This window comes from Bidens hawaiensis, unplaced genomic scaffold (assembly GCF_021521415.1).
Source record: "Bidens hawaiensis isolate Kalapana, Puna unplaced genomic scaffold, B.hawaiensis_p1.1 tig00001035_1, whole genome shotgun sequence".
NCBI classification, from domain to species: domain Eukaryota; kingdom Viridiplantae; phylum Streptophyta; class Magnoliopsida; order Asterales; family Asteraceae; genus Bidens; species Bidens hawaiensis.
The window spans coordinates 601,028-611,607 of NW_027491061.1; positions in this window are offsets into that span (position 1 = coordinate 601,028).

A 10,580-nucleotide genomic window follows, 5' to 3' on the forward strand; every position below is an offset into this window, starting at 1 on the left:
TAAAACCTGTTCAAGGAGCAAGAGTCAGTTTTGCTGGTGAGAGTGGAGGCAAAATAACTGGAAGGGGTACGGTAACTAACGGGAAGATGACGTTAGAAAATGTGAACTTTGTTGAAGAACTGAAGCACAATCTGCTGAGTGTGTCGCAGATTTGTGATAAAGAATATACCGTACACTTCACGAAGACTGATGCGATTGTGTTGAAGCCTGGTTTTAAAATACCAGAGGAGTGGATAGTAATGAAGGCTCCACGTGATCGAAATACGTATATGATGGATTTAAGTTCAACTGAGATGTCAACTGAAGAGTCGTGCCTTTTGACGAAAGCAAGCGAATCGGAATCTGAACTGTGGCACAGGAGAATGGGGCACATTCATCTTCGGAAGATGAACCATATTGTCAGACATGGGCTTGTGTTGGGTGTTCCCTTAAAAAGTTTCAATTTTGAAGACAAATGTCTTGCGTGCAAAAAGGGAAAGCAGCACAAGAAGTCCCATCACACCAAGAAAGTAAACTCAATTGCCAGTACACTAGAGCTGCTTCACATGGATCTCTTCGGTCCTGTGAATGTAAGAAGTCTAGGTGGTACAACTTATTGCTTGGTGATCACTGATGACTACTCACGATACTCGTGGGTATACTTCCTGAAATCAAAGGACGAAACGGCTCAAATGGTGAAGAATCTAATTACCAAAGTTGAGAACATTATGGATAAACGAGTGAAGTTCATCAGAAGTGACAATGGTTCCGAGTTTAAAAATTTTGAAATGGAGATCTTCTGTCTGTCAAGAGGGATTGAACACCAATTCAGCGCTCCGTATACTCCGCAACAGAATGGAGTGGCTGAAAGGAAGAATAGAACTTTAATTGAAGGAGCCAGAACTATGTTGGCTGATTCGAAGCTTCCGGTGGTGTTCTGGGCTGAAGCTGTTTCTACAGCTTGCTATGTACTGAATAGAGTTTTAACGGTAAAAAGACTTAATAAAACATGCTACGAGCTTATGCATGGGAGAAAGCCCAATTTGTGTGGACTTGAAGCTTTCGGGTCCCCGTGTTCGATTTTAAAGGCACATTCAAAGTTTGGTGAAGCAGCCGCTGAAGGAATCTTGGTCGGCTATGAAGTTGGGACTCCCAACAGGCGTGTCTTTAATACAACGAACGGCAAGGTTGAGGTGGTGTGTAACACCGACATTACGAGTTACAGATCGCCAAGACCGAGCATCGGACCTCCTGGGATTTTTGACTATGATAGGCTCTTCAAGTCTTTTAACATACCTGATTTGTTTTGTACAGAAGAAGAAGAACGTGTTGCTACGAAGATGATTCTAGATGAGGAGGAAAATTTGGCACATAGACAGCTATTTGATGATAGTCAACCTTCCTCATCAAATTCTACCGGTTCCCCTGCTGTCTCTCCTGAAGAAGAGTTTATCAATCCATTTCACTCTCAGCCAGAAACAACCATTGATGAGCTCTCTACTAATTTAGAAGATAATTTGCATGTCGGTGCTGTTTCGACCACGAGAATTCACATAAATCACCCTTTGGAGAATGTTCTAGGTGATGTGTCCTCCGGTGTACAAACCAGAAGTAGCTTGAATCAGCACACCTGTGTTTATACAAGCATTAAGGAAACGGGTATAATGAACGAATGTTTGTACTCATGCTTTATTAGCCAGATTGAACCGAAAAATTATCAAATGGCTCTTAAGGACAGCTCGTGGGTCGAGGCCATGCAAGAAGAATTGGCTCAATTTAAGAAGATGGAAGTTTGGACTTTGGTTGAAAAACCAAGGAATGTGCATGCGATAGGCACAAAATGGGTGTTTAAGTGTAAGAGAGATGAAAAGGGGATTATCATAAGAAACAAGGCGAGACTGGTCGTTAAAGGTTTCAATCAGCAAGAGGGGATAGATTATAATGAAGTGTTTGCTCCGGTGGCCAGGTTGGAAGCGATAAGGTTGTTTTTGGCGTTTGCTGCTTTCAAGAAGATGAAAGTGTTTCAGTTGGACGTGAAGAGTGCGTTCCTCAATGGGAAAGTTGATGAGGTTGTGTATGTTGAGCAACCTCCGGGTTTTCCTGACCCAGACTTTCCTGATCATGTATACAAGTTGAGCAAGGCGCTGTATGGATTACATCAGGCACCTCGTGCCTGGTATTCAACGTTATCGGACTACTTGCTAGAGAATGGTTTTGGAAGGGGTTTGATTGACAGCACATTGTTTGTGAAGAGAGATGGAAGTGACTTCCTGCTAGTTCAAGTCTACGTGGATGACATCATATTTGCTGCATCAAGAGTCTCCATGTGTCAGGAATTCGAGGCCGTCATGAAGAAAAGATTTGAGATGAGCGCCATGGGTGAACTAACGTTCTTTTTAGGTTTGCAGGTTGATCAAAAGAAGGATGGGATGTTCATTCATCAAACAAAATATGTTCATGATGTCCTCAAGCGCTTCAAGATGGAGGACTCTTCTCCATTTGACACTCCAATTTGCGTCAACCACAAGTTGGGAGCTGAAGTAGACGGTGACGCAGATGTGGACCCAACTCTGTATCGGGCTATAATAGGTTCTTTGATGTATTTGACTGCTTCTAGGCCTGATATAATGTTTTCTGTTTGTCTTTGTGCTCGTTTTCAGGCAAACCCAAAGGAATCTCACATGAAGGGTGTGAAGAGGATTTTGAGGTATCTCAAAGGCAAGCCGAAGCTAGGGTTGTGGTACCCGAAGGGAGGAGACGTGGAACTGGTTGCTTATACGGATTCTGATTATGGAGGGTGCAATCAGAGTCGGAAGTCGACAACAGGAGGATGTCAGTTTCTCGGTGGAAGATTAGTTTCCTGGCAGTGCAAGAAACAGACATCGGTCGCAATCTCAACGTGCGAAGCTGAATATATGGCAGCATCCAACTGCTGCTCTCAGGTTTTGTGGATTCAGCAACAATTGCGCGACTATGGTCTGAATTTCTTACTCACTCCTATTTTAATTGATAACACTGCTGCCATCTCAGTAATTAACAATCCCGTGAAACATAGTAAAACTAAACATATTGACATTCGTCATCATTTCATACGGGATTGTGCTGAGAAGAAACTGATTAAGGTTGAAAAGGTCGATACGCTAGAAAATTTCGCTGATTTATTTACAAAAGCGTTTGATAAATCCAGATTTCAAAACCTAATTGAGCTGAACGGGATGATCAATCCCGAGTAACCATGTTTTTATTGTGTTTTTAAAAAAAAAAAAAAAAAAAACGTCACTATTGCTTAAAATTAGTCGGTTACCTCAGTTTGATGGACATATCCTCGGATATGTTTTGGTCCTCATTTCTACTTGTAGTGAATGAGGATCGCCATTAACCAGACGACTGAAAGTGACCGGGGCGGTTATGATGTGTTTTCCTTCTGTCGCTGAAAATTAGTCGGTCATACTTAGTTAGAAGGACACATACTTGTATGTGGTCGGTCCAGTTGATCCATTGGATCTACAGGATTGCCGTTTACCTGAAGACTTTGACGTGATCGGGGCGATTGAAGTCAAAATTTTTTTAGGGAAATGAAATTACTTTTCAAGTCTGTTACTTCGTAAGAAGTTCGTTAGCTATGTTAAACGGAAAATTGATCTAACCTTGGAAAATGATATATATACTGATTGTGTGTGCTTAACTAGTGAAGTTATTAGGCTTAAAAGGCTTTAGGACAATCATTGTATGTCATGGTAACTTTTTATGGTGCGTAAAAGTGGATGTGATACAAACTAATTTTACTTGATTTTACGTGGAAACTCCTTAAGAGTTTTGCGTGTCTTCATATATATCTTTTCGAATGATGGGCAGAAAAGCGATTACGCAGTCATACACGAGCCCATGTGTGTTCTGATTCCCGTGAAGAAAGCATTTCAAGACACTGCAGTGATCCAGATTCGGGACTTGCAGTTGTTTATTACTCCGAAGTCTATAAGTATGTTCGTTTGAAAAAAAAAAAAAAAAATATTTGAAGTTAATGTAACATATTAGTGATCATAAAATCAAGACTTCTCTATCTTAGAGTAAGAAGAAGAACGGGAACCAGAAGAAGAGTACATTCCTGTTTCATCAGACACTATGGGTCGAAGTCAATTCGGGGTGACTTGGGGAAAGCCAAATACGCTTTGAGGATAGATAGGAGGCATCAATATTTCTGAGTTGTTGCCCACTTAAATTTTAAGGATTAATTGAACCTAACTCGTATCACAGAAACAATGAAAACCACTTTAAGTCATACCTGCTTACAACCTGTCTCTATATGTCATAATACAGCTAAACACGGATCTATGTGACAGTCACGTAGTTAGTATGATTCCTGTTCGGATCTTTTCTAAAACGTAGCAGTCCCTATCGAGACTGAAATTTGATCCCTTATACTTTATATTTTTTACGTTCTTGTACTTAGATAGTTTTATGATTGTTTATCTGGTTACTTAGAATTGATCATGTCGTTTATTTCTTAAAGGACAACTGTTAAAATCTTGAAGGTTAAATTTGAAAATTTTAGGCGATGTTGTTGAATAGGCGAAGTTGTGAATAACTTCGCCTAGGCGAAGTTATCCGTAACTTCGCCTGTCTATCAGAGCCTCTATATAAAGGATTTTAAGGGTTGAAACTGTTCATCAGAAATCCGGCGAACTTATCCGAAATTTCCGGCGAAGATATATAGGTTTCCGGCGAACTTGATTTGTTTCCGTTTCGATCCTTTTTCTCAGTTTCATTCTTTGATTCAAGGTGTGTGTTATCGATTAACCATATATCCAACGACAGTGGTGCTTTTCATAGGTTGTTTTGAACGGTTTCGTGACCTCGGTCCGGTGACATTTCAAAACCGAGATTTACAAGCTTGTATTACGTGTTCATGGACAAACTGTTCGTCCACATAACCTTAATACCAAGTGTTTTTGAGTTCTTCATCGTCAAAACCTTTGCCGAAACATCGGATTCCGACTGTTAGAATCTTAACAGTCGCCGATTCAGTTCAGGCGAACTGAGGGTTTCGGCGAAGTTATCCTCAACTTCGCCTGACGATTAATTTCGCCTGAGGCAAAGTTATCCGCAACTTCGCCTAAGGCTTAAGTTCGCCTAACCCTTATCTTCGCCTGAGGCGATGTTGTGAAGAGGCGAAGTTATCATTAACTTCGCCCAGACCTTTTTACTTAAAATTAATTAGACGAACTTAAAGATGAAGCGAAGTTGTTCCCAACTTCGCCTCACCTATAACTTCGCCTATACAGGTTTGACCACAACTTCGCTACTGGTAATCAAGCGAACTTGTGTACAACTTAAACGTTTATCTAACTTGGTTCGTTTTGTGCAGATATGGCTGCTATTGGAGGTGCAGGAGGTGCAGGTGATGACGGTGATGATCAGAGACAATTCTTTCCAGCCCATAACCAGTTCATAACACTTGACCCAGATGCAAAGGGCGTGGAGGACTATAGGGAGATAATTACTTTTCTCCTGCACTCAAGGATTTATCATGCAATAACAACTACCCTGCCTATTTCGCTACCGAATATTGAAGACTTTTGGCAGACGGTAGAGTACGATTGCCGGGTTGAGCCCCCGGTTATGCGAGCCACCGTAAATGGTCAAGTTGTTCAGTTTTCTTCTGAACACATACGGGTGGCGTTGCAGTTTGGTGAAGAGACGAGGGATGACCCAACGGAGTTTGTTGCGCCATTCCGTGATGGGGCGTTCCTCAGGATGGGATATTCTGGTCTCTTAGGAGACACTCAACAGCGGAAGGGATTTCTTTTAGATCAGTGGCGCTTCCTTATGCACGTCATGATCGTATGTATGTCAGGACGGAAGGCAGGCACTGATGGAATGGGTGCGACAATGCAGTCTGCTATGACTGCATTGACATATAATAAAAGATATTCTTTCAGCCAGATGATCTTTTACGAGATCGATCGGCAACGAAGGGCTGTGGCGCGTGAGCGGTTTACTATGTATCCTCGATTTCTACAGATGATTTTCAATCATGTGGCTCCGACGCTGCCTCAACGACGCCCTATTCGATACGTAGAAAGTGTGACAAAACGTATCTTTGCACAGTGTCGCACTTCCAGCGCACGAAGCAAGCCTGAGCTGCGTCCCAGGCATACTCCGCTCTTTAGGTACCTTATCAACCCGGAGTATGTGCCTGCGGCAGGGGACGAGTTCAGAGACCCAAGACCACAACAGGCGGCAGCACCCCAGGCTGTATCAGCTGCGCCTGCTGTATCTGCTGCTGTGTCAGCTGCAGATATTGATCTTGATGACATGTTGGGAGGCCACGGAATGTTTGATATGGACCGAGTTGATCCTCAAGAGAATATTCAAGTCTCGGGTCCACAGGCTGATTTTGATGATGTGATGGAAGAGGCTAGACGGATGATGGTAACGCGTGAGAGAACGGTTGGTAAACAAAAGCGAATTGTTGATGACGACGACGAGGAAGATGATGAAGAAGAAGCTGTGCAGTTGGTAAGAAAACGATCACGTAGGGAAACGACAGGTATGGGTGTAGGAGCTGGAGAGACTTCACGGTTGGTACGTTTTGCTCCACCTGCCTTGTCTGGTATGTCCTTTGTTCCTACCTCTGTTCAGGTATCGAGTACAAGCGCTACGGTTGTTCCCGTAGTGGCTACATCGTCGGCTGACATTCCATCGACCACAGCCGTCCAGACGTCAACTCCAGCAATTGTGTCTCTACCACCTCAAACGCATACTCCATCGGTGGTAGTAGCACGATTTGTCGAGTCTACGGTCACCACTTCTGCAGGGTTATCGGGTACGGTACCACCTGCGGACACGCCCAGTTCAGACTCGGAACGTATAGCTTCACTAGAGCGGATTGTAGCTGAGCAGTCCAAGACTATACAAAGCCTAGTGGAAGCAAATCAACTGCAGGCATCCCTCCTGGCTGAGCACGGGAAAATCATAGATGCCTTGAAAGCGTTCTTGGCATCTCAGGGGGAGATGAGCTGTAGAGGAGATGAGCTGAGGACCAAAAGAAGAGAAGACCGAGACGATGATCCCAATGCACCGGAAGGTGCAAGTGGTGAGTTGCCAAGAACTACTATAGCTCTTGGGGCTTCCACAGCTGAGGGGGAGTCTGCAGCTGGTGATGATGTGGTTGCGGTTGGTGATGATGATGTTGAAGATGTTGATGATATGATTGATGCACTGAAAGAGATAGACGAGATGTTAGAGGATGATGAGTTGATGAATGAAGATGATGTTCTGCCAATCGATGAGATTGAAAAGATTGGTGCAGAAATTGTGGTAGAGAATGTGATAGAAGAAGGGGAGATAGTTGAAGAAAATGTAGAGCATGAGATCCCTGTGGTTGAACAGTCGACTATATGTGAAGATGCTGCAGTTGACAACACTGAGTGGGAAGATCAGCCAAAATGGAAGGAAGGCTGCGCTCAGTGGTTTGTAAAGACAAAGAAGCCAGCAGTACCTACGATGTTCAAAAAGTCGTATAATATAAAGGGATATGCAGAATCAAAGAAGGGAATCATATGCTGGTTGTACGATGAAGAGTTGAAGTTATTTGTGATCAAACGGTACGACGGCATTCAGTACTTCAAGAAGATGTTGAGATCCCTGAATACCTTACCGGAGTGTGAGGTGAAAGACTTAGCAAGACTGGGGCTGATAAACAGAAGCGATGATAACATGGCAAGAGTAATTGGGAAAATTGTTTGGAAGGAGGCCATTAAAGATAAAAAGTTTGAACTTCTGAAGCCTCAGAAAGGGAAGTTAGTAGAAGATAAAGATAGAGGGATGCGGGCAGACGGCAAACCATGGATGGTTATGAAGTATAAACCAGTCCGTCATTTAAAAGAAGTGCCGATGAAGGTGATGCCCAAGAACGTCTTGAAAGACTTGAAGTGGTGGTACGTGGATTGTGAAACTGCTGAAGCGGTCATGGAGGATGAAGATGAGCAAGAGATCATGAGAGTGTATGATCCTATGCACTTGGTCAATCTGTCTCAAACTGACTTGCTGATACTACACGCTAAGAAGATTTTCTACATTCCTGCTTGGAAAGAGGAAGCTAAGAAGTACCAGAAGTTGGTTTCTGTATGTGTCAGACAGGGAGAGCATGCTTGAAGAGATGAAGAGAGAAGACAAAAGATTACAAGACTCAAGCTTTGAAGATCAAGATATGAAGCTACTGCCAAGGGGGAGTCTGTTGGTACATAAATGTCAGTAGTTCATAGTCTAGCGTTTGTAATCGAGTCTGTAATGTAATTATGTTTAAGTTTATGTTTATGTATGTAAGCGATGTTATCAACAAGTTCGCTCAGGCGAACTTGTTGAACAAGCGAAGTTGTTGACAAGTTCGCCAAGGCGAACTTGTTCAATGAGCGAAGTTACAGACAACTTCGCCTGAGGCGAAGTTGTCGTGTATTTAAGTAACCTACGGGTTTACGTGAAGTTGTTGGTCAGTTAGCGTTTTGTTTGTTCACGTGTAATCCAGTAGTTCAGTGAACGTGTCGAGAGTCTGTAATAGACGTGTTTCAGGTTATAATACATAACGTGTTCGTTTGTATCGCGTGTGTTTGTTATTAGTATTCTACGCTCGTATCTACCCACGCAGGGATTCCGCACCTGCGTAGATAGCGATATCCCGTGTAAGATCTGTACAGGAACCTACACATATATCATATAAGGCATACACTTACCACTTAGGGTAAATGTATTAACTAATCACATCGAATATACACACAGCCCCGAAAACATAACAAGGAAATGGGGCTAGCACTCACCTGAGTCATGTTACGTTCACCGTTAATGGTTATTCCTTTCTTTAGTTGTGCGCGACTAACTGTATAACAATTACACGTATCAATTAACAATCACTACCCATATCACATTTCTAGTTTAATTATAGCCCTCAATGAACGGGGGTCCGGGGGCAGCTCCCCCTGGCAGCGGGGTTCTAGGGGCGGCAGCCCCTAGCGGGGCCCAAGGGGCAGAGCCCTGGCTGGGGTTAAGCTGCCAGTTCAACTTGGAAAATTTGTAATGTCATTAACTGTTCTTAACAAAATTTACATTAGAATTCTTTACTAATATTTTATTGCTAACTCATAAAGTTAGAGGGCTTCTTTGTAATTAATCCATTTTATCCTAAGTCCAGGGACTTTTCTATCATTCTTTCAAACTCTAATTCGTTATACAGTTCCTTAACGAATGGACTCGTTAGTTATCTCTTAACGAATGGACCTCTATAACGAATGGAGTACTCATTCGTTATTTCATAACGAATGGATCTTCATAACGAATTGACTCATTCGTTTGGTCTGGCTAACGAATGAACTCTATAACAAATGAAGTACATTTGACTCTCACTTACAAATGGCCTAGCGAATGATCATAACGAATGAGCCAAACGAATGAGGGCCCATTCGTTAGTTTTTTGTAACGAATTGCATAAAGAATGAAGCACATTCGTTATTCTTCCTTGACGAATTGGCATAGCGGATGAGAGCTCATTCATTAATTATCCATAACTAATTGCTTAACGAATTCGTTACAGGCGCTTAGGGTTAGGTCAGAGAATGTCAGAAACATTCTCTGACGTCCTTAAATTCCCCAAACATTCCCCTAACGCCGGCGCCATCTTTCCGGCGTCGTCATCGCCGGAAAACTGGGATCTCACCGGAAAAGCGAGATCTCACTCGTTTTACACTGTTTTTGATCGTTTTTTCGGCTCGTTCGATCCGGATCCGAGCTAGGGTGACCCCTAAGCTCGTCTCTTGATCAGTTTATACCCGATTTCATCCAAATCTCGTGACTTTAACGGTTTAGGGTGTCGGTTCGTCGTTTTGTGACTAGATCTAGCGGGTTTGGATCCATATAAGATCATACTATCATTACTTCAGACTGATGCTCGTTCCTTCTTGGGTTCGGCTAGAGAAAGAGAGAAATATGAGAGAGAGAGAGAGAGAGCATAAGTGTGTGTTTTGGGTGGTGTATGGAACGGATGAGAATGAATGAATTAATGATAATTATGGTATATATACAATGGGTCATGGGCTTAAGCCCATGGTCTTTCTTCCTTCCTTATTAACCCAAGTCCATTACCCATATTTATTTAACCCAACACAAGCCCATCTCATAATAACTAATATTATTATTTTATTAACCAAAACATGAAACAGAATGTTACATTACACCTCGAGACATAACTTAGGTCCGGCTCATCATGGCATAAGAATAATCAAGTTAAAACAAAACACAGGTATAAACTTAGCTCTACTCGAAACCGCCCAGAAAACACCGCAGCGTTCGATATAACTTAGATATAATCAGTATACACAAGATTACCCTCACTCGGACGTAACTTAGGTCCGGCCCATCGTGGCGGAGGCAAATAACCAGGTGTGGCGTGGTGTGCCCACCGATTTACCACATATGTAAGGATCCAAACAAACGTACACGACAGCCTGAGGGCCAGCAGTTACCTTTGTTTATAATGTTTTAGAGATACGTAATCTCATAGAATTAAATTTAATTTGACTCGATTAAACAAGTTTATTAAGTTGGGTGTA